The 21,961-nt window shown below is 39.5% G+C and overlaps 1 protein-coding gene and 1 long non-coding RNA gene across 4 annotated transcripts in view; one reads left to right on the top strand and one right to left on the bottom strand.

The window, feature by feature from the left end:
• The window catches only part of ARHGEF26 (Rho guanine nucleotide exchange factor 26), a 144,602-nt gene extending 134,723 nt beyond the window's left edge, over positions 1 to 9,879 (top strand). The window contains exons 16-17 of one of the 3 annotated variants that reach the window (XR_008996736.1): positions 8,220 to 8,321; positions 9,370 to 9,879. The gene's annotated coding sequence lies outside the window, so the exon portion shown is untranslated. Of the gene's footprint in view, positions 1 to 8,219; positions 9,041 to 9,369 lie in introns of those variants that run through there. The other 2 variants (XR_008996737.1, XM_057499414.1) reach the window with 2 other exon arrangements.
• LOC118921974 (uncharacterized) overlaps positions 1 to 21,961 on the bottom strand; it is a 41,899-nt gene that overhangs the window by 9,335 nt on the left and 10,603 nt on the right. Inside the window, exons 2-3 of the long non-coding RNA XR_008996738.1 lie at positions 17,325 to 17,410; positions 16,230 to 16,321 (exon numbers count right to left, since the gene is read on the bottom strand). This is a non-coding gene — a long non-coding RNA (uncharacterized LOC118921974). The remainder of the gene's footprint in view (positions 1 to 16,229; positions 16,322 to 17,324; positions 17,411 to 21,961) is intronic.

Here is a 21,961-nt window from a genome sequence, read left to right on the forward strand (position 1 = left end):
TTTTATTTCCCAGCATCCCTTGTAGTTAAAATACAGCCATGTCATAGGAAAAACCCATCAGATACATGTCTTAGGATATACCAATTAAAGGCACTTTTGGATTTTCACTCAAGCTAGTGATAGAAAAAGAAAGGGAAGGGAGTATATTCACTGGAAGCAGCAGGATACATATTTGCGTCTTTGCTCCATCTTCCCTCCCAAATTACTGCTGCATTTGCCTGCGGCTTTGGTGATGCAGTAGAGCTACATGGTGGACTTGCAGTGCTAATAATGCCAGTCAGAGTGTACTGCCTACACCGTCACCCTTCTGAACTGAATCCCCAGAGGGCTTATTCTGGAGTGAGAATATGAACTTTCTCTTTGGGCTTCTAGTATAGAAGGTCCTGACTAAAGCAAAGAAAACCTCCTTGCTAGAGGAAGCTAGCATCATTGTAGTTCTCAATTATTTCCAAAAACAAGTTCTCAAATAAAAGGTTCAGCAAACAAGCAAACACTGAGACACAGCACCAATGATTCAGAAAAATATGCTCACAGACAGTATAATATAGTTATAATGACTATGTTTATAAAGCCAAACTCTAAAATGAAATACAGAGCTATAAGTGACACAAGAAATGACAGAGAAGAAAAAAAAAACAAGAACTAGAAATTATGGAATAACTAACACTAGATTAGATAAGATACTGGTGATTTGGAAAACAGAATATAAGAAACCACCATAAAAAAGCATGGAGAAGAGATAAGGAGAATGTAAATTAATTTAGTAGAAGTCCCAGAGGAGAGGGGAGAGGCAGGGAGCACTGGCCAGGGGACTGCACGTTTCTAACCTTGCTTTGACCATAGGACGCAAGAAGAGGAGGATGGGGATGTGGCCTTGGGTGAGGTAGCTCTGTGAATCAGAAGAGGACAATTCCTGGAGAGGGCTGACAGGTGAAGGCTGTCATCTGGTAGCACTTGAAGCAGCTAAGAGTAAGTCCCTCAGTCCAGAGGGAGGATATGGGCAGAACATCACAATATTCACTACATGTAGCTATGTCAGTATTAGGTAGAATAATCCTTTAGACATTAAGTAGGAAAAGAACCTACTTAATGATGAAAGGTTTATTTAAAGAAGATAAAACAATTCTGAACACATACTTTCCCAATATATACAAAGCAAAAATGGCTGAAATATAATAGGTCCATACCATAGCATAAGACTTTAACATACCTCTCATTTGATAGGAAAAGTACTTAAGGTATAGATACAAATGATCAATGAAAATGTGGATTTGAACAATAACCTAATAGACATATATAAAACACTGCCACAATTTCAGTATATATATTCTTCTCAAGTGCACATAGAATATTTACATTTGACTATTGGGTCACAAAGCAAGTTTCAACAAACTTGAAAGGACTGAAATCATATAGAGTTCAGTGATTACAACATAATTAGGTTAGAAACAGTAACAAAAATAAAGAAATATTCATTTATTTGCAAACTTAGACATAAACATAAAATACAGAACTATAAAACACCTAGAAGATAACATAGGAGAAAACTATGTGATGTTGGGTCTAGAGAAGACTTTTTAAATATAAAGCAAAAGTATGATCCATAAAAGGAAGAAACTGATAAATCAAACTTTATTTTTAAAAAAATCTCTGCTCTGTGAACGGCAGGATGATGAAAAGATAATTTACAGAACAGGAAGAATCTTGCAAAGCACTCTGATAAAGGGTTAGCATCCAAAGTACAGAGAGAACTCTTAAAACAACCATTAGAAACAAACAACCCAATTAAAAAATAGGTGAAGATCTGGAAAAGTCATTGAAGATATAAAATGGCAAATCAACATATGAAAAGATGCTCAACATCATACATCACCAAGGAGTTGCAAATTAAAATAAGATACCAACACCTGTTATAATTGCTAAAATCCAAAATCGTGACACCACCAAATACTGGTGAGCATGAGGTGTAACAGGAACTCTCATTGATTGCTGATTGGAAATCAAAAGCCACTGAGATGGCAGTTTGGCAGTTTCTTACAGAACTAAACATTCTTACCCTGTGACAGAGCAATAGCACTCACTCATTGGTACCTACCCAAATGAGTTTAAAAAGATGCCCACAGAAAAATCTGCACACAAATGTTTACAGCAGCTTTATTCATAACTGAATATTTGGAAGCAACCAAGATGTCCATCAATAGGTGAATGGATAAACAAATTATGAAACATCTGTACAATGGAATAATCAGCAATAAAAGAAATGAGCTATCAAGCTCATTGAAAAGATATGAAGGAATGAACCTTAAATGTATATTACTAAGCAAAAGGAACCAATCTGAAAATACTATACACCTTATGAATCCAACTATATGACATTCTGGAAAAGACAAAACTATGTGGACACGGAATATATATGTGGTTTCCAAGTGTTTGGGGAAGGGAAAGAGGAACAAGTGGAATACAGAAGGGTGATTTTAGGGCAGTGAAAGTATTCTACATGATGTTATGGTGGATACATGTCATTATACATTTGTCAAAATGTAAAACACTAAGAATGAGCCCTAATGTAAACTAAGGGCTTTAGTTAATAATAATGTATCAATATTGGCTCATGCATTGTAACAAATATATTACATTAATTCAAGATGTTAATAATAGGGGAAGCCAGGAGGAGGTGAAGTGGATATATAGGAACTCTAAACTTTCTGTTTTCCTGTAAATCTGAAACTTAAAATGGTGTTATTAATTTTTAAAAATTGCACAAGCCAGTTGTTCAAACAAAGGAAATGGGAGCAGAAGTAAAGTTGGAACATCAGGAATTAAGGAACAACATAATGGGTAAACAATTGGATAACTATAGACTATCCTTGTGTTTTAAAAAACTGTTAGATAGCTGAAAGCAAATTATAATTTGCTATCGTTTTCAGTATATGTAAAGGAAATGTTTAGAAAATAAATTAAAAAGTAGCAGAGAGGGTAAAGATACCTAAATGATGGCAAGTTTCTTACATTTCACTTGAAGTGGCAAAATGCAGACACTAGTTGACTGTGCTGTTACGTATATATGCTGTAATCCACAGTAACCAAAAAACCCCAAACTATACAAAGAAACACACTGAAAAACACAATAGACAAGGTAAAGTGGAATAGTAAAAAATTTACACATAACGCTGAGGAAGTCAGGAAAAGGGAAGCAGAAAAACAAAGGGGAAGAAAACAAAAAGGCTCACAAACACATGGAAGCTTAACAACATGCGCCTAAATAATCAATGGATCAATGACCAAATTAAAAGACATCAAGCAATATATGGAGACAAATGAAAACAACAGCACAACACCCCAACTTCTGTAGGATGAAGCGAAAGCAGTTCTAAGAAGAAAGTATATAGCAATCCAGACCTATTTAAAGAAAGAAGAACAATCCCAAATGCACAGTCAAAATTCAGTTATTGAAACTGGAAAAAGAACAAATGAGGTCTAAAGTCAGTAGTAGGAGGGACATAATAAAGATCAGAGAAGAAATAAATAAAATTGAGAAGAATAAAACAACAGAAAAAATTAATGAAACCAAGAGCTGGTTCTTTGAGAAAATAAACAATATAGATAAACCTCTAGCCAGACTTATAAAGAAAAAAAGAGAATCTACACAAATAAACAATCAGAAATGAGAAAGGAAAAATCACTATAGATACCACAGAAATACAAAGAATTATTAGAGAATACTATGAAAAATTATATGCTAACAAACTGGATAACTTGGAAGAAATGGACTTCCTAGAAAAATACAACCTTCCAAGACTGACCCAGAAAGAAACAGAAAATCTGAACAGACCAATTACCAACAATGAAACCAGTAATCAAAAAACTACCCAAGAACAAAATCCCTGGAACCAGATGGCTTCACTGCTGAATTTTATCAGACATTTAAAGAAGACTTAAAACCCACCCTCCTTAAAGTTTCCCAAAAAATAGAAGAAGAGGGAATACTTCCAAACTCATTCTATGAAGCCAGCATCACTCTAATACCAAAACCAGGCAAAGACATCACAAAAAAAGAAAATTACAGACCAATATCCCTGATGAACATAGATGACAAAAATACTCAACAAAATATCAGCAAACTGAATTCAAAAATATATCAAGAGGATCATATATCATGATCAAGTGGGATTCATTCCAGGGATGCAAGGATGGTACATTTGAATATCCATCAACATCATCCACTATGTCAATAAAAAAAGCACAAAAATCACATGATCATCTCCATAGATGCTGAAAAAGCATTTGACAAAATTCAACACCCATTCATGATAAAAACTCTCAACAAAATGGGTATAGAAGGCAAGTACCTCAACATAATAAAGGCCATATAACAAACCTATAGCCAACATCATACTTAACAGCAAGAAGCTGAAAGCATTTCCTTTAAGATCGGGAACAAGACAAGAATGCCCACTCTCCGCACTTTTACTCAGTATAATTCTGGAGGTCTTACCCATGGCAATCAGACAACACAAAGAAGTAAAAGGCATACAGACTGACAAAGAAAAAGTTAAACTGTCACTGTTTGCAGATGACATGATATTGTACATAAAAAACCCTAAAGAATCCACTCCAAAACTACTACAACTAATATTTGAATTCAGCAAAGTTGCAGAATACAAAATTAATACACAGAAATTTGTTGCATTCCTATACACTGATGAGCTAGCAGAAAGAGAAATCAATAAAAAATTCCATTCACAATTACATCAAAAAATAAAACTATGTAGGAATAGACCTAACCAAGGAAGTCAAAGACATATACCCTGAAAACTACAAGACACTCTTGAGAGAAATTAAAGAGGACACCAATAAATGGAAATTCATCCCATGCTCTTGGGAAGAATTAATAATGTCAAAATGACCATCTTTCCTAAAGCAATATACAGATTGAATGCAGTCCCTATCAAAATACCAATAGTATTCTTCAATGAACAGGAACAAATAGTTCTAAAATTCGTAAGGAACCCGAATAGTCAAGGCAATCCTGAGAAGGAAGAGTAAAGCTGAGGGGATTACACTCTCTGACTTCAAGCTCTACTACAAAGCCACAGTAATCAAGACAATTTGGTACTGGCACAAGAACAGACCCATAGACCAATGGAACAGACTAAGAGTCCAGATATTAACCCAAGCATATATGGTCAATTGATATACAACAAAGGAGCCATGGACATACAATGAAGAAAACACAGCCTCTTCAACAACTGCTGTTGGCAAAACTGGACAGCTACACATAAGAGAATGAAACTGGATTACTAACTCCATACACAAAAGTAAACTCAAAATGGATCAAAGACCTTAATCCTCTTAGTACATAAGTTATATGGTACTGCTAAGATATGACAGTTACCATGTTCTATGGAGCAGGCATAGGTCTAGGCCTGGTTCTCTCAGCTAATGCCTTATCCTCACCCTTGGGGAGATTTAGTAATGTGGTTACATACAGTAATTGTCTTTTGTTTAATCAATATCATTGGTTCTCAAGTTTTGATATGAAGTGTAAGATAAAAATTCAAGTTGATGGTAGAGTTTGTTGGGTAAAAGGCTCCACCCCCCTCTCATCACTGGTCTGCTCTGATGCACAGGTCAGAATGCTACAAAACCCTGTCTCACTTACATCATAATGTCCCTACTGGTATACTTAAGCACCGGCCGGGCCAGTGAGTGAGTGAGTGAGGAGAGAGCCTCTCCAGTCGCTTGTTGATTCTTGGCTATCACTTGAACCTGTGGCAGCAAAGTTCCAGGGAGGAAGGCACCTGATTTTGGTCACTCTCTGAGGTGCTGAGCCATGAAGTGCAAACAAAAAAGGGAACACCTTGAAACCACATGTGCTCCCAAAGTGGCCAGGATGTCAGGAGGTCTGTGTCAGTGATATTCTCTGAGCACTGGGGGGCTAGAAACCATCTTCTAAAGAAAAAAGGAGCAAGGATTCCTACTTACTGGAGAGAAAGGGCAGGAAGGCGGGAAGGAGAAGGTGTGGGTGCAACACTCATTCTCAGGGACCAGATCACCTGAGGGCCGAGAGGAGGTGCCCAAGACCAGGTCCTTGTCTCTGTGGCTCAGGACCTGTGTTCCCCACATCGTGCCGCTCTGGGTTCCTGTACAACAGATGGAGTGATTGACTGGTATAATATTTCCTATAGAATGTATTTCCCTTTATTTCCTTTTTTACAATGTTACAAATTTTCCAATAATACTTTTTCCAGTTAATGAAGAAAGTGTGGCTCAAAGAGGTAAATGAAAAATTAGGAAAAAAGTTTGACTACCTAAAATTGGAGGTGCAGGGATGAGAATGTAAAGTCATACAGAAAATGAATTGATTTCTTAGATCAATGTCATCTCAGACATTGAGACCTTTCTTTCATTGTCTCAAGGTATAGACATGTAAATGTGAGGCTCCTTTATGAAATGTAAGAAAAAACCAGCAGGATACACACACATGTAGACAATACCATTTAACCATGATGGTTGAATTGAGAAAGTGGCTCTTTCAGGAAAAATGGGAAACTGAAATAGTTGTGGTGACTGTGAGGTTTTAAAAAGTAAAGAAGTCCTATGAGGAAGAGCAGGTGCTCAGTAGTGGGAGGGGACAGGTCAGGACCAAAACCAAGGGTCCCAGTGGTGGCTCATGAAGAGAACGTGACATTTCCAGCAATGTTTGGGATTTCAGCACACTCCAGTGGGGCCTTGGAGAGAGGCTTGGAAAGTGGGTCTGTCTTCAACTCAGCTTCAATACAAACAGTGCATGTTCAGAGATATTCTTTAGTGTAAACTATAAGACACGTAAAACACATTCACAGCAATTCACACCTACACACACATATAGCATACATAAGTCAAGGGAAGACACAGAGTAGTTTCTAAGATAATGGCTTGCTTAATACATACCAGGTCCAATTATTTGCTTCTCAAAACTCTTTGTATCACTAATGGAGTAGAATCATTAGTTGGAGTAGAAGAGGCCTTAGTAACTAATACACGAAGGAATATATTTCTTATGTTAACAATTAGTGTATGTGAAGGAATAGGGCAAGTCTCCCTGCTGATAGAAACTTTTTTATCATTAACACTCAGCTTTCAAATAGACCCCAGGTTATCCATATCCCAGAAAAGGAAAGAACACAGCAGCACACAGAGTAGGACTTCATGCCTATGCCTGGTTGCCACTCATTTCCCACTGCAGAAAACTTAATCACATGGTCAGAACTACCTTAGCTCTGGAGGAAGTGTGCTCCCGAACCAAGGCCCAGTCCCCCTCTGAAACTGGAGAAACAAAGATAAGTCCAGGAAGAGGGCAGGTTGGGAGAAAGGCCTTTTCTCTTTGCAGTCACTGGCGGCTCATACTCCCCAGCCTGGCACAGACAATACTTCCCCACCTCTTCTGGAGACAGTCTTACTCACTATGGTGTGGGCCGAGAGCAAGAAGGGGCTAAGAGCCAGGCAGGGAAATGGGGCAACACGATGGCCCAGGCTCAGAACTGAGTCCCTTCCCTCAGCAGTGCCCATAAGTGACCCCTTGTCCAAGAACTGCCCAGGATGTCCACTTCCAATCCATGGTCAGAAATGTAACATGTGGGTGTGTCTGCCTCCTATGAAAGAGCTTTTTAAAAGATCTGAATAGGGAGGTTAAGAGTCTTGGAGAAATACACAAATACATTCCCAGAAGAGGAGTCTGGGGCAAGTCTGTAAAGTCTTCCTTTGAACATCTCCAGCACCAAGGCTACTGCCCAGGAATTCCCTGTGAAAATGCTGTATTTCAACACCTCTTTATATTTATATTGACATCCCTATCTTTCTATATATCAATACAGATACCAATCTAGACAGGCAGGCAGGTAGACAGACATGCAGAATTCTTTTAAAACTTGTATCCCATGTCATCTAATTATATAATTTCTCATGAGGAAAAAGGAGCTAATTTTAGTCACTAGTTTTTGATATTCTGTATACATCTTTAGAAATATCACATACAAGATGACCAATATCACTGACATCTACTACACACAATTATCATATCGTTGTTTCCTTATATTTTGGAGCAAGTGAAGTTTCAAATGCTTAATTTCATGGGAGGGGTGTCAATGCCTAACATGTTTATCCATTCAACATGTCTTTTTTGAATGGATATAGATCCCAGAAAATGCCACATCTGTTTTTTTGTATTCATTCCTCAGAATTCGAGAAGACCCCAGAGGATTCTCCTCAGCCTCAGGCACATGTGGTGGTCCCAGGCTGCAGTGAGACACCAGGAAAGCTTCATGCTGCTGCTGAGGATGGTAAGGGAGATCAGATCACAAAGGCTGGGCAGGATGAATAGCTGAGATGCTCAGCCCAATCCCTACTTATTTCACTTACCCTTCAAAAACAGGAAAGGGCTTCAGGGCAGAGGAGCTAAAACTGAAGCCTCTGAAGAGAGACAAATTGGGGGTGTGCTTTCATGGGTAAGACAGTTCCCCATGTGAACACTGGGACTGAGTGAGGTAGTGGGCTGCGCTGATAATAGTGTGGGAATTCAATTACAACCTCTTCCTTCACATCAGCACAAACTCATACACACACACACACACACACACACACACACACACACTATGTTCCTTCATAACAGATACAGCCCCATTATTCCTTCCTTTCAGTTTTTCTCTCATATACAAATACCTTCATTCCAGATGCATCCTTCCCATTCTCTACGAGCGTTACAGATACACACTTTCACCTTCCCTCTTCACTCAATCATTCTCAGACTACTGTCTACATGCTAACCTGTAAATAATGTAATCCTTTCACACAGGTAACTTGTTTTACCTCCCTCATTAGAGCCAGCCTAAGCACTCAAAAACTCATATGCCCTGAAGGGAATGCACTTTCATGTACAGTCTTTCTATTCCACATACCAGTTCACCCACCAAACCTTCAGCAGAAAGCCTTCAGCCTTTCAGGGAGCTGCGCTTCTGGGAAGCTCAAGCACACTTCCTCTAACACGCTCCGTCTTTCACTGTTTCACAGTAAGAACACGTACCACCCCTGGTCACGTGTGTTGTTGCACCACACACATGTACACCGTCATTCACCACCCCCTTACCAATGTCAGAAACTCTCACAGGGTATGTCCCAGAATATACACAGACCTCCACACCCTCAATCCCACATAATCACACCACACACATACCTCAGATAAAATGTACGTCTCATGGCATTCTGTGATTTCACATATGTATGTACTTTCAGGCCATGTGCCCACATAGGAATAGTCTCATGACCATCTCAACTCCTATACACTTCATACACTTATTCTAGTTTTCTCATGTCTGAAATTTCCTTTCCCAGGAATTCCTCAGTTGCCTCTGGATACTGTTAGTACTGGGCCTCATGAGATGACTTAACCCCAGGTCTTGGAGGAATGGGAAGCTTCCTCCCTCTCTACCCAAGACTCCTTTCCACCACACCTGGGAACGGCACATTTCAATAAGCGTGTCGAGATGAAAAGAGGTGTGGCTGTCTCATGGGATAGGGCGGAAGTCTTGGAGCCTGCCTCAAAGACCAGAGTAGAAGAATTTGCTTTGCCTGAAGGGGCCCCAAAAACATCCAGCCCCTTGTGTGCACAGGAACGCCGGCCTGACAGTGAGTCCAGCCTGGAGAGCAAAGCCCCACAGGGGATGGAGCAGGCTGGCAGTGCAGGGGAGCCCCCCGCCCAGGAGGAGGGCTCCAGGGCTGAGACGCCTGAGGGGCTCATGGGCCTGGACAGTGGCTTCAGTTCTCAGGTTTTCCCTCATGTCTTTTCTTGTCTGAAGAGGAAGAATGAGGAAGAAGGGGACGAGGAGGAGGAGGAGGCGTATGCGGAGGAGGCGGTGGCATGTATCTGAGGAGGAGCCGTATGTATCAGAGGAGGAGGAGGTGTATGTGGAGGAGGCGGTGGCATATGTATTGGAGGAGGAGCCGTATGTGGAGGAGGAGGAGAAGGCGTATGTGGAGGAGGTGGTGGTGTATGTATTGGAGGAGGAGACATATCTGGAGGAGGAGGAGGTGTATGTGGAGGAGGAGGAGAAGGCGTATGTGGAGGAGGCGGTGGCGTATGTATCGGAGGAGCCATATCTGGAGGAGGAGGAGGCATATGTGGATGAGAAGGAGCCATATGTGGAGGAGGTAGTGGCGTATGTATCGGAGGAGGAGGCATATGTGGAGGAGGAGGAGGCATATGTGGAAGAGGAGGAGCTGTATGTGGATGACGAGGAGGAGGAGGAAGAGCTGTGGGAGTTGTCAGAGTTGTCTGAGGAGTCGGAGTCGTTGGAGGACTGGGATGTGGAGGAGGATCGTGGAGGAGGGTCAGGAGGAACAGGAGTTGGATGAATCGGATGTGGAGGAGGAGGATTACAGGAGGTGGCAATGAGGAAGAGGAGGCCGAGAAGGGGGTAGAGGTAGAAGAGGATCAAGAAGAGACCATTTAGACGCTAGACGAAAAAACACTGGCAGGAAGACATCCTCCTGTGAGTATGCAGACTTTTTCAGGCCCTAGAAAAGTGGAAATGGAGGAGATTAAAGATGGCAGTATGAGAGGTGAGACTGAGGCTTCCTCCAAAAACTGCATAAAATATGAAAATATCATTGATACAACTAATCCTGAGAGAGCAACAGGGAAGAGGGCGGCGCCAGACTGCACACACCTGGAGAAAGGAGCAGACCTCAGCGAACGGGGTAACATACCAGAGCCTTGGCCTGGGAGGATCCAAGCCCTTCCCCCACCCCAGCTCACCTGTGGGAGGAAGAGAAACGGAGCAGGGAGGGAATGGGGGCTTGAGACTGCTGAATACCTAGCTCTGGAGATCTGCTCTGGGAGCACAAACCTACATTTCATGGTGTTTTCATGATACTCTCGTAATTAGGGGATTGGAAAGATAAGACAGGCAGAATTCCTCGAGGAGCTGAGATTCCAGCTGCTTGTGGAAAGCAGGGATCCATACCTGGGATCCATGCTCTGGGACAAAAGAAAGGCAGGCAGTCTGAGAGACGTCCTAACAAGGAAGCCCTTAGCAAGAGGGCTGCTAAAGGGGCAAGGACTGCACAGAGCTTACTGCTCAGGAGAAAGGACAGGTAGACAAAATTGTCCAGGCATCAAAAAGAATAAAATACGTAGGAATAAACCTAACCAAGGAAGTGAAAGACTTATACTCTGAAAACTACAAGACACTCATGAGAGAAATTAAAGAAGACATCAATAAATGGAAACACATCCCGTGCTCATGGATAGGAAGAATTAATATTGTCAAAATGACCATCCTGCCTAAAGCAGTCTACAGATTCAATGCAATTCCTATCAAACTACCAACAGCATTCTTCAACGAACTAGAGAAAATCATTCTAAAATTCATATGGAACCACAAAAGACCCCGAATAGCCAAAGCAATCCGGAGAAGGAAGAATAAAGCTGGGGGGATTATGCTCCCCAACCTCAAGCTCTACTACAAAGCCACAGTAATCAAGATAATTTGGTACTGGCACAAGAACAGACCCATAGACCAATGGAGAAGGCGAATAGTGAATCTGCGGCATCTTACTACACTGATGGACAGTGACTGCATTGGGGTATGGGTGGAGACTTGATAATATGGGTAAAGTAGTAACCACATTGTTTTTTCATATGAAACCTTCATTAGATTGTATATCAATAAAACCTTAATAAAAAAAATGTAGTGGTATATGAGCCAAGGAAAAAAATCCATCTGGAAAAAAAGAGTAAGTAGAGGTTTTTCTCCAAATTTCATTGAAACTGAGTTTTCTGTCTTGTGACCATTTCTTTGATATTCCCATGTACATGATAAACACTTCCTTAAAAAATTACAAAGGCTATCTTCTGAAATATTTATTAAGAAGGAACAATTTTTTAAAATGCTCTATTTGTCTCCCTTAGAAAGGAAGACCAACTCTGTAAAAGAACCATCAATGATAAATGAAATCTGACATGTATCAAGAGCAAACACAGTCTTCCTCGTATTCTTTTTATTCTGGTTTCTACATTTAAACTTAATGCAATTTTCAAATAATATTACAAAAAGTGTTGAAGTCACAGCAACCCATCTAGACTACCCTAACCACTACCACGAATTCAAAGAATATATACACTACTTATTTTATGAATTCAAGGAACATACAGGCTATGAATCTTAGCTTTCTATGAGGCAACAAAATAAAAACCTTTCCATAAAGGTCTTATAAACCTATGAACTCTATGACTGTGCCTGATTTCTTACTGCTGATGAAATTTAAGGATAAGAAAACACAACTTCCACATATAGATCAAATTGGATTTCCTTTTTTAATTAATTAATTAAAGCAACTACTGAGAGTTACAGAAGGAAAGTATTCTAAAGAGTAATGAATCTTCTGTTCTCAAACTCTTCACACACTGCACACAGCCTTATTATGCATAATGCATCCTTCCATGATAAAATAAAATCAGCAACTGTATAGTAGTTCAAAGCCTCTGGATAATTTAGGACTATGATTACAAACTATCCAGAAGAAATTATATGGAAAAATCTAGGTATAGGAATGTAATTTAGTGAGGGCCCCAGCTAAAAGAAAGTGTAAGAGGCAAAAGGATGAATCGTGATACCCGTCTCAGTGTTGTCCTCAGAACAAAGGTCTCTGAAGACTTTATTTCTATAGGAATTTCATAGGGAAAAAGACAGTATACAAAAAAGCCTAAATAATGTATAAACCAAATTGACACAAATGATAATCAGAAGACAAATATAGGGTATTGTTACTGAATGACTGGATAAGAAGGGGGTTGGAGCTTTGAGAATGATGCATCAAATGGATTCCACGAATTCGGCAGTATTGTGAAAATAAAACAAATGAAAATATTTCACACCAAAGAAAAACCATGTCCTACAACTTCCACTCAGGTTAACTGTGGTAATTTTGTCGTATAAAACATTTAATTATCTCTTCAAAAGGAAAACATGGTGAGAAGTTTGATAATCTAACTCAATTAAAATATTATTGGGGAATAAACTTGCTTCCTTATCTATCTCAAAACTTAGTATACCAAAATGTAATAGTCAAATATACATGCAAAATGACCCTACAATTAAGATAATTGTTGGTACCAAATTTTGTGTTTAAGTTCTGCAATAAAACAGTCCCGCAGACATTTAATAGGATGTCACTTGGTAAATGAAAGTTTCCACAAAGTAACAGCGGTGAGAAGACCTAAAAATTATGCTAGTGAAGAGTCTGGCTGAAAGAAACAAAAATATGGATCATTCTGATCCAACACTAATTTTATTGCAAGTTCCTACAGAGCTGAATAAAACGCTGACACCACCACACAAAAATTTATTGAGTTGGCAATAGGCAAAGCATGATGTCAGCCTCCAATATCACCATCCACATTACCAAACAGCATGAATGTTCAATGTTTGAACTTCTTAGACTTTATGGCTAACATTACAGTAAAAATAAAAACCTTAGGAGAGAACCAAGATGGAGGCGTGAGAAGAGCAGCGGAAATCTCCTCCCAAAACCAAATATATTTTTGAAAACATAACAAATACAACTAATCCTAAAAGAGAAACCAGAAGACACAGGACAACAGCCAGACTACATCCCCACCTGTGAGAATCCAGCGCCATATTACCAAGTCCCCACCCATACCCCAATGCCCGGTGGGACCCGAGCGCCCCTCACCCCAGCTCCCGGCGGGAGGAGAGGAGTCGGAGCTGGGAGGGAGAGGGAGCCCAGGACTGCTGAACACCCAGCCCTAGCCATCCGCACCGGAGCGCAGACACACAGTGCGTGCATGGGGTGCTGGAAACTAGGGAAACAGGACAGTAAGACTTGTGAGCTGGTCCCTGCAGCCGGCACACCCGGGACAAAGAAAAGCGAGTGCTTTTTGAAAGTCTTATAGGGACAGGGACCCCACAGCTGGACAGAAGTGCCTCAGGACACTTAGCCCAGCAGCTGGGAATCATGGGGAACTCTGGGCACCCGAACCCCTGCAGCACAGCGTGGAGGCCCCTCACCGCGATAAACAGCCTCCCGCCTGTTCCCCCTCTGACACGGCTCTGCCATATTGGAGAAGCAGCCCGAGGCAGGCCATGCCCACAGCAACTGCAGCGCTAAACTCCATAGCGGCCTGGCAAGATCAGAAGCCCCGTCTGCACGCAGCTGCCCAGCACAAGCCGCTAGAGGCCGCTGTTCTCCCAGGAGAGGAAGGCCACAAACTGGCAAGAAGGGACTTTCTCTTACCCAACACACACACCAGCTCCCCACAAATATATCAATCGCCATGAAAAGGAAGAAGAAATTGAAACAGACCACAATCACAGAGACAAACCCTGAGAAGGAGATAGACCTAACCAGTCTTCCTGAAAAAGAATTAAAAATAAAGCTCATAACCATGATGATGGAGCTGCAGAGAAATATGCAAGAGCTAAGGGATGATGTCCAGAAGGAGATTACAGAAATGAAACAATCTCTGGAAGGATTTATAAACAGAATGGATAAGATGCAAGAGGCCATTGATGGAATAGAAACCAGAGAACAGGAACACATAGAAGCTGACACAGAGAGAGATAAAAGGATCTCCAGGGATGAAACAATATTAAGAGAACTGTGTGACCAATCCAAAAGGAACAATATCTGCATTATAGGGGTAATAGAAGAAGAAGAGTGAGAGAAAGGGATAGAACTGTATTTGAAGAAATAATTGCTGAAAACTTCCTCAAACTGGGGGAGGAGACCATGGAAATGTACAGAACTCCCAAAAGAAAGGACCCAAGGAGGACAACACCAAGACACATAATAATTAAAATGGCAAAGATCAAGGACAAAGACCGAGTTTTAAAGGCAGCTAGAGAGAGGAAAAAGGTCACCTACAAAGGAAAACCCATCAGGCTATCATCAGACTTCTCAACAGAAACAATACAGGCCAGAAGAGAATGGCATGATATATTTAATGCAATGAAAGAGAAGGGCGTTGAACCAAGAATACTGAATCCGGCTTGACTATCATTTAAATATGAAGGAGGGATTAAGCAATTCCCAGACAAGCAAAAGCTGAGGGAATTTGCCTCCCACAAACCACCTCTACAGGGTTTTTTACAGGGACTGCTCTAGATGGGAGCACTCCTAAGACTAAATAGATGTCACCAGAGAAAATAAAATCACAGCAAAAAAAGCAGACCAACCAAATACTAATGAAAGGCAAAAAATAAAATCAACTACCCACAAAAGCAGTTAAAAGAAGCATAAAAGAGCACAGAATTAAACAACCAACATATAAAGAATGGAGGAGAAGGAATAAGAAGGGAGAAAAGTAAAGAATGACGAGACAGTGTTTAAAATAGCTTAATAAGTGAGTTAAGTTAGACAGTAAGATACTTAAAGAAGCTAACCTTGAACCTTTGACAACCACGAATCTAAAGCCTGCAATGGCAATAACTACATATCTTTCAATAATCACCCTAAATGTAAATGGACTGAATGCATCAATCAAAAGACACAGAATAATAGAATGGATAAAAAAGCAAGACCCATCTCTATGCTGCTTACAAGAGACTCACCTCAAACCCAAAGACTATAGGAACAAAGAAAGACTGAAGGAACAAAACAGCAGCAGAATCATAGAACCTAAGAATGGACTAACAGTTACCAAAGGGAAAGGGACTGGGGATAAAGGGAGGGAAGGGAGGGATAAGGGTGGGGAAAAAGAAAGGGGGCCTTACGATTAGCATGTATAATGTGGGGGGGGCATGGGGCGGGCTGTGCAACACAGAGAAGACAAGTAGTGATTCTACAGCATCTTACTACACTGATGGACAGTGACTGTAATGGGGTTTGTGGGGGGGATTTGGTGAAGGGGGGACCCTAGTAAACATAATATTCTTCATGTACAAAAAAACCTTAGGCATGAGGCATCATTAAACATAGATCAGTTTAGTTTGGCATAGTTTTGCTCAAATTAGTCTAGTACTTCAACAAATTCCAGAAAAAACATGAAAAAATGCAAGCTTAAACATCACAATTTTCCAAATGTGCTACATTCTGCACCAAACAGACCCATATAAATAAGTCTTAGTAAACTCCAACTAATATTCAAGTAAACAACACCACTTACCCCTACCCCCTACACACCCACAAAGTGCAGGCTGACAGGAGACATGGACACATACATATGCACACACCCATGTAATAAGTCCTTAACTTCATGGCATGGATTTCTTCAAGCAATCGTTGTGCTCATCTCTGGTTTTTTAACAGTGCATCTTCAGTACCCCTGCAGATAATACAATATGTAGCCAAGAAAAGCATTTCTCTTAGACTCCTATCAAATGAAAAATTTCTTCATTTCTTTTAAAAAGGCATAATAAATCTCTAAATAACACTCTGTCATCCTGTACTGTCCTCAACAAACTCAATTCCATCAACAAACTCAAGTTTTTGGCAAAAAGCACTGTCCCAGCATTATATTAATGACTATTAACATTAACAGTTTGTCTTCTATTCCTTAATAGGATGGCCAAATATTTTCTAATTAACAGATTGATAACACTGTTTTAACGTAAAACAAATTTCATAAGCTATAATTAAAGGTTGAATTAAATTTTATTAAATGAAAACTTCTTCTCTGGAGTTAATGGAATACCTAAGTTAAAAATCTGACTATACTAGAGAGGAAGGCTATCTTCTGAAATATTTATTAAGAAGGAACAAGAAGTTAATCAGGAATAAAACACATCTTAAAGCATAAAAACTATAAATAGCATATTTTTCCTCTAATACTACTGAAACTAAAATTACAAAGTACATTTTCAAAAAAATTAGGTTGAACACGTTTTCATAACCATTTCCACAAGATACTGAGAATTTCAAATTAATCACCAATTCAAGGAATAAAGTGATATAAAATCTTTGTAACGGATCCAAAGCATTAGTACATTTGGTAAACAATAGCAATATCTTAAAGAAACTTCCAATAAAATAAAACACATAAATAACCCCAAAGGGCTTTCATTCCAAAATGGTGGAAAGTAGAGTTTGGAACAAAATCAGAAGAATTCATCACATATTTTAAAGTAAATAAGGTCCAAACCATATAATGACATGCTGACACAGCACATTTTATCTCACTCACATTCTTTTCACATATAAAACAAAGTGCTGCATGAGTAAGATATTTAATTATTCCTCTAGGTCCCACCCTTCACTTTTGTAAACACTGGATAAAAACAACTTTTGACATTTTATTAGTCCCAGAACCATTAGTTTAAGTGACTAACTTTTCTGACTCCAGTCTGCTCACACTCCTGACAAGTTTTCAGATAAAAACTCGGATTCTCTTCACTTCTTTTCTCATCTTCACAACCTGTGAGGAATAAAGCCAAAATTAGGATGGCTCTTAATTCAAGAAGAAACATACTTTGTTTTGAGTCTTATTACAGATTACCAATTGAACCAAATTTTTGTTTAACTATATTCAGTTTGATGAAATCAAACCTCTTCCATAAACAGCAAAGGAATAAATCAACATTCTAAAAACATGTCTGAGGATTTAAGAGAAGTAAGTTGTGATTTTTAAAAAGGTCATAGCATTCCCTGTGGTTAGTACATTGATATCACCCGTACATCCTGTTCCTGGATCATAATAAACGATGAGTTCCCCGAGGTCAGAGACAATCATGTTCATCTTTGTGTCCTTGTGGTTTAGAACAGAACTTTACCCATAATGGGAGACATTTAATTTCCTGAAGGAGTGTTTGGAACAACAATAGCAAATATGTCAAAGAATTGTATTGTATTTATTTATAGAGCACCTCTGCATTTACTTTTGGTAATAATAGTATTTCAAGCATAACTTTAAAAGAAACACCAAAAACACAAGGACATCGACAGATGAATGGATAAAGAAGATGTAGTACATATACACAATGGAATACTACTCAGCCATACGAAAAGGGCAAATCCTACCATTTGCAGCAACATGGATGGAGCTGGAGGGTATTATACTCAGTGAAATAAGCCAAGCGGAGAAAGAGAAATACCAAATGATTTCACTTATCTGTGGAGTATAAGAACAATGGAAAAACTGAAGGAACAAAACAGCAGCAGAATCACAGAACTCAAGAATGGACTAACAGGTACCAAACGGAAAGGGACTGGGGAGGATGGGTGGGTAGGGACAGATAAGGGCGGGGGGAAGAAGAAGGGGGGTATTGAGATTAGCAAGCATGGGTGGGGTGGGATAAAGGGGAGGGCTGTACAACACAGAGAAGACAAGTAGTGACTCTACAACATTTTGCTATGCTGATGGACAGTGACTGTAAAGGGGTTTATAGGGGGGACCTGGTATAGGGGAGAGCCTAGTAAACATAATATTCATCATGTAAGCGTAGATTAATGATACCAAAAAAAAAAAAAAAGCAGTTCCTGTGTGGTGACCTCCAATGAATTCTACACAATGGTATAAAGGGCATATAAAAGTGTAGGCAAAGGGTCTGTTTGTGTTTATACAGAGGATCAAAGCCTAATTTGGCTACCCCGAAAATGAACTAAGAGACGATATGAAAAAGAACTTCCAACATCAGCACTCTCTGGAAGACTCATGCCAGAAGATGGTCATCAAAAAACCCCAACAAAGATCCACACACTGCTACAGCTGTAGATGCACTCACTCCACCGGTTCCTGGACTTGCCATGGGAATGAAGAAGGAGATATCTAAGCTGGCCTGTGCATACAGTAAAACAACAAATTTGACTGGATCTATACTGTTGGAGCTCAACCAAGAATTAGGAGAAATGCAAATTGTAGCGCTCCAAAATCTTACAACTATAGACTATCTACTGTTAAAAGAATATATGGGATGTGAACAGTCCCCAGGAATGGGTTGTTTTAATTTGTCTGATTTCTCTCAGACTGTTCAAGTTCAGTTGGACAATATCCACCATATCATAGATAAGTTTTCACAAATGCCTAAGGTGCCTAACTGGTTTTCTTGGTTTCACTGGAGATGGCTGGTAATTATAGGTCTGCTTTGGTTATGTAACTGTACTCCTATATGTTAATGTGTGTGCGCAATTTAATTAGTAGTTTAAAACCTATATATGCTTATGTTACTCTACAAGAAGATATGTCAAAGAAATAATCAATCTTCCCAAGTTTTCTTCCGCCTGCTACTTCTATAGCTTTTCTTCTTCCTTCCTAATTACAACCCTTAAATAGAATTCGTGCCTCATATCAAATTTACCGAGTATCATAATTCTTCCAAGTGGTAAAGATACCTCAAGACAAATGATGGGCATAGAAGCCACAGGGCATAAATATGCAAAGAAGTAAAAAGCTAACCTTTTCAAACAATAAGGCTTCTCTCTCACTTACCAACTTTACATTTCCCTGTATGGCCGCGGAAGATGACTGGTTAGCGAGAGACGGGTAAGATTCCTCAAGGGAGGAACAACCTAAGACAGGCACAGTCGCAGGGGGGCCATCAGGTGAGAAATTGGGGATCAACAGAGGTGAGGCTTAGAACCTCACCCCCCCTGTTCTGAGAGAAATCTTCTGCATCCGTGGATGTTTTATTGCCCTTGTCTAGCTTGGATTAACACATAGTCTACAGGCACACACCTGATCATCTACATTTGCTCTCTTACAACACTAAACTATGTTTTCTACCTTTATCTTGTATCTACCTACCACTTCAGCATTTTATTAAAAATAATAATAATAAAGAGAGAAATGTGGTATCCACATATAAATCAAGTATAAAAATCAAATGTGTATTCATGTTTGAACTGATTGTTTATAGTTCCCCGAAAGTTTCTGTGATGACTGCCCTTGTACGGTTCACCATGTAACTTATTCACTATGTAAGAATTTGTTCTCCATGTAAGAAGTTGTTCGTTATGCTTCAGAAGATTGGAGACTGACGAAAATTAGGCTTGGCGTGGATTAATGATTGTGCATTGAGCATTGACTCCCCTATACAGAATTTTATTGTTGTTAACAACCATTTGATCAATAAATATGCGAGATGCCCTCTAAAAAAAAAAAAAAAGTACACACTTCCAATTGTAAAATAAATAAGTAACCGGGATGTAATGCATAGCATAAGGAATATAGTCAAAATATTGTAACAACTCTGTATGGTGATAGCTGGTAGCTAGAATTATCATGTATATAAATGTTGAATCACTGTGTTGTACACCTGAAACTAATGTAATACTGTGTGTCAACTACCCTTCAATAAAAAATAATTATCTACAAAAAACAAAAACAAAACACAAGGACATACACACACCAGATACATGCTTTCAATCATCCCATTAGAGAACAATGTTGAACTCTAGAACAAAAAATAGAATTATTGCCAAAGAGATGGAGATATTATTATGATAAAGAACTCCATATCATGATAGTGCTTACTACCAGAAAGGATGCTATTATTTTGAGTTTATGTCCATCTGTCATTGTTAGGAGCCATACATCTTATAATTCTTCCTGTAATGTCCTTCTCCTTCTCCATTTGAGGAACTACATAAACTTCACTTCAGATATAATCTCTCCTGTGAAACCTTCAATGATTTCTTCAGCTAAACATAACCTGTTCTTCCTTGAGGTTCCCACTATACTTTGAAGGTAGGATCTCACTGTACTGTCACTAACTGCACATGTAAGGCTGCCTTCTTCTATAGTCTGACCTCCTCTCAGAGGACAGGGCCTTGCAATATTTACACAGTATTTTCTGTGCCTTGTAAGAGTGCCTGGCACACACAAGCCCTCAAATTCTTCTCACCAAAAGAGTATTATCAACCTCATCCTGTTTCTTCAAGGCTCTTGGATTTAGCCTTAACAGCTTCTCTTATCTCCTATCAGTATCGTTCATCCCTTATCCACTGAAGATATTGGCAACCAATTTACAATTTCTCTCCATCCTAAGTTTTGCCAACATTCTGGGTGCGGTAGATGTCCACTTGAATAACCCATCTGATATTACATCCTCACTTCTTGACTTCCTCTTTTCTAATGACCTAATCTTTTCCATCTCAGCCACCCACAATTCCATGGTCAAACTGTAGCCCTTGTCATCACTAATAACTACTTCATTTCTAAAATCATGAATACAAAAACTCCACAATGAGATCACAACTTCCATCAGCTTGCTTATTCAACTTCATCCACCACAACGGTCTGTGACTTCACTGAAACCACCAGTTCACTGACCCTTTTGACCTTCTCTCAAATGGTTAGGCCTTTTAATTTTCCTTTTATCCAGTTTGGGTACATGATCAACACTTGCCAATACCTTAAACTCCCTCTAGTTAATCCTGGATGAAAGCAACATTCTGAGTCTTTTCTCCCAGCACTCCAGTAGGCAGAAAATACTTGAGATTCTACGATAAATCCCCCAGGGCTAACCTTGACTGGCCTCTACACTTCCTAGCAACTCTACTGTACTTTCTTGGCCAATACACTCCACAACGACTATTTTAAACCTTCGCATGCTTTCCTAAAACATCTGACGTTCTTCCTCTTTTTTTCAATTTCATGGAGAAAATAAATATCAGATGGGAACCATCATTTTTTATTACCACAAATACAAATCTACTTGCATCCTCATCCTCTATTAATAAAGTTATAAGAAATACCCCTACACATATGTCAGGTTAGTCTCCTAATTGTGTTTTGGGAGCCCATCCTTTTCTGCCTTCCTAGAACCCTTTCTATAGATTATTCCTTTCCTCTAGCATTGCCTATCTCTTTAAATGGCTGTTTCCCAGTGATTTTTTAATCATGCCAGGATCATTTTCACTAAAAACACAACAAAACATCCACACTACAAAGTTTACTGGGAGCACCCTCTCTCTTCAGCTGCCTCAGAACTAAGCTTTTAAAGAGTTCAAACTATTTCAAGCATTCCAT

Source organism: Manis pentadactyla, chromosome 1, assembly GCF_030020395.1.
Source record: "Manis pentadactyla isolate mManPen7 chromosome 1, mManPen7.hap1, whole genome shotgun sequence".
Taxonomy (NCBI): Eukaryota; Metazoa; Chordata; class Mammalia; order Pholidota; family Manidae; genus Manis; species Manis pentadactyla.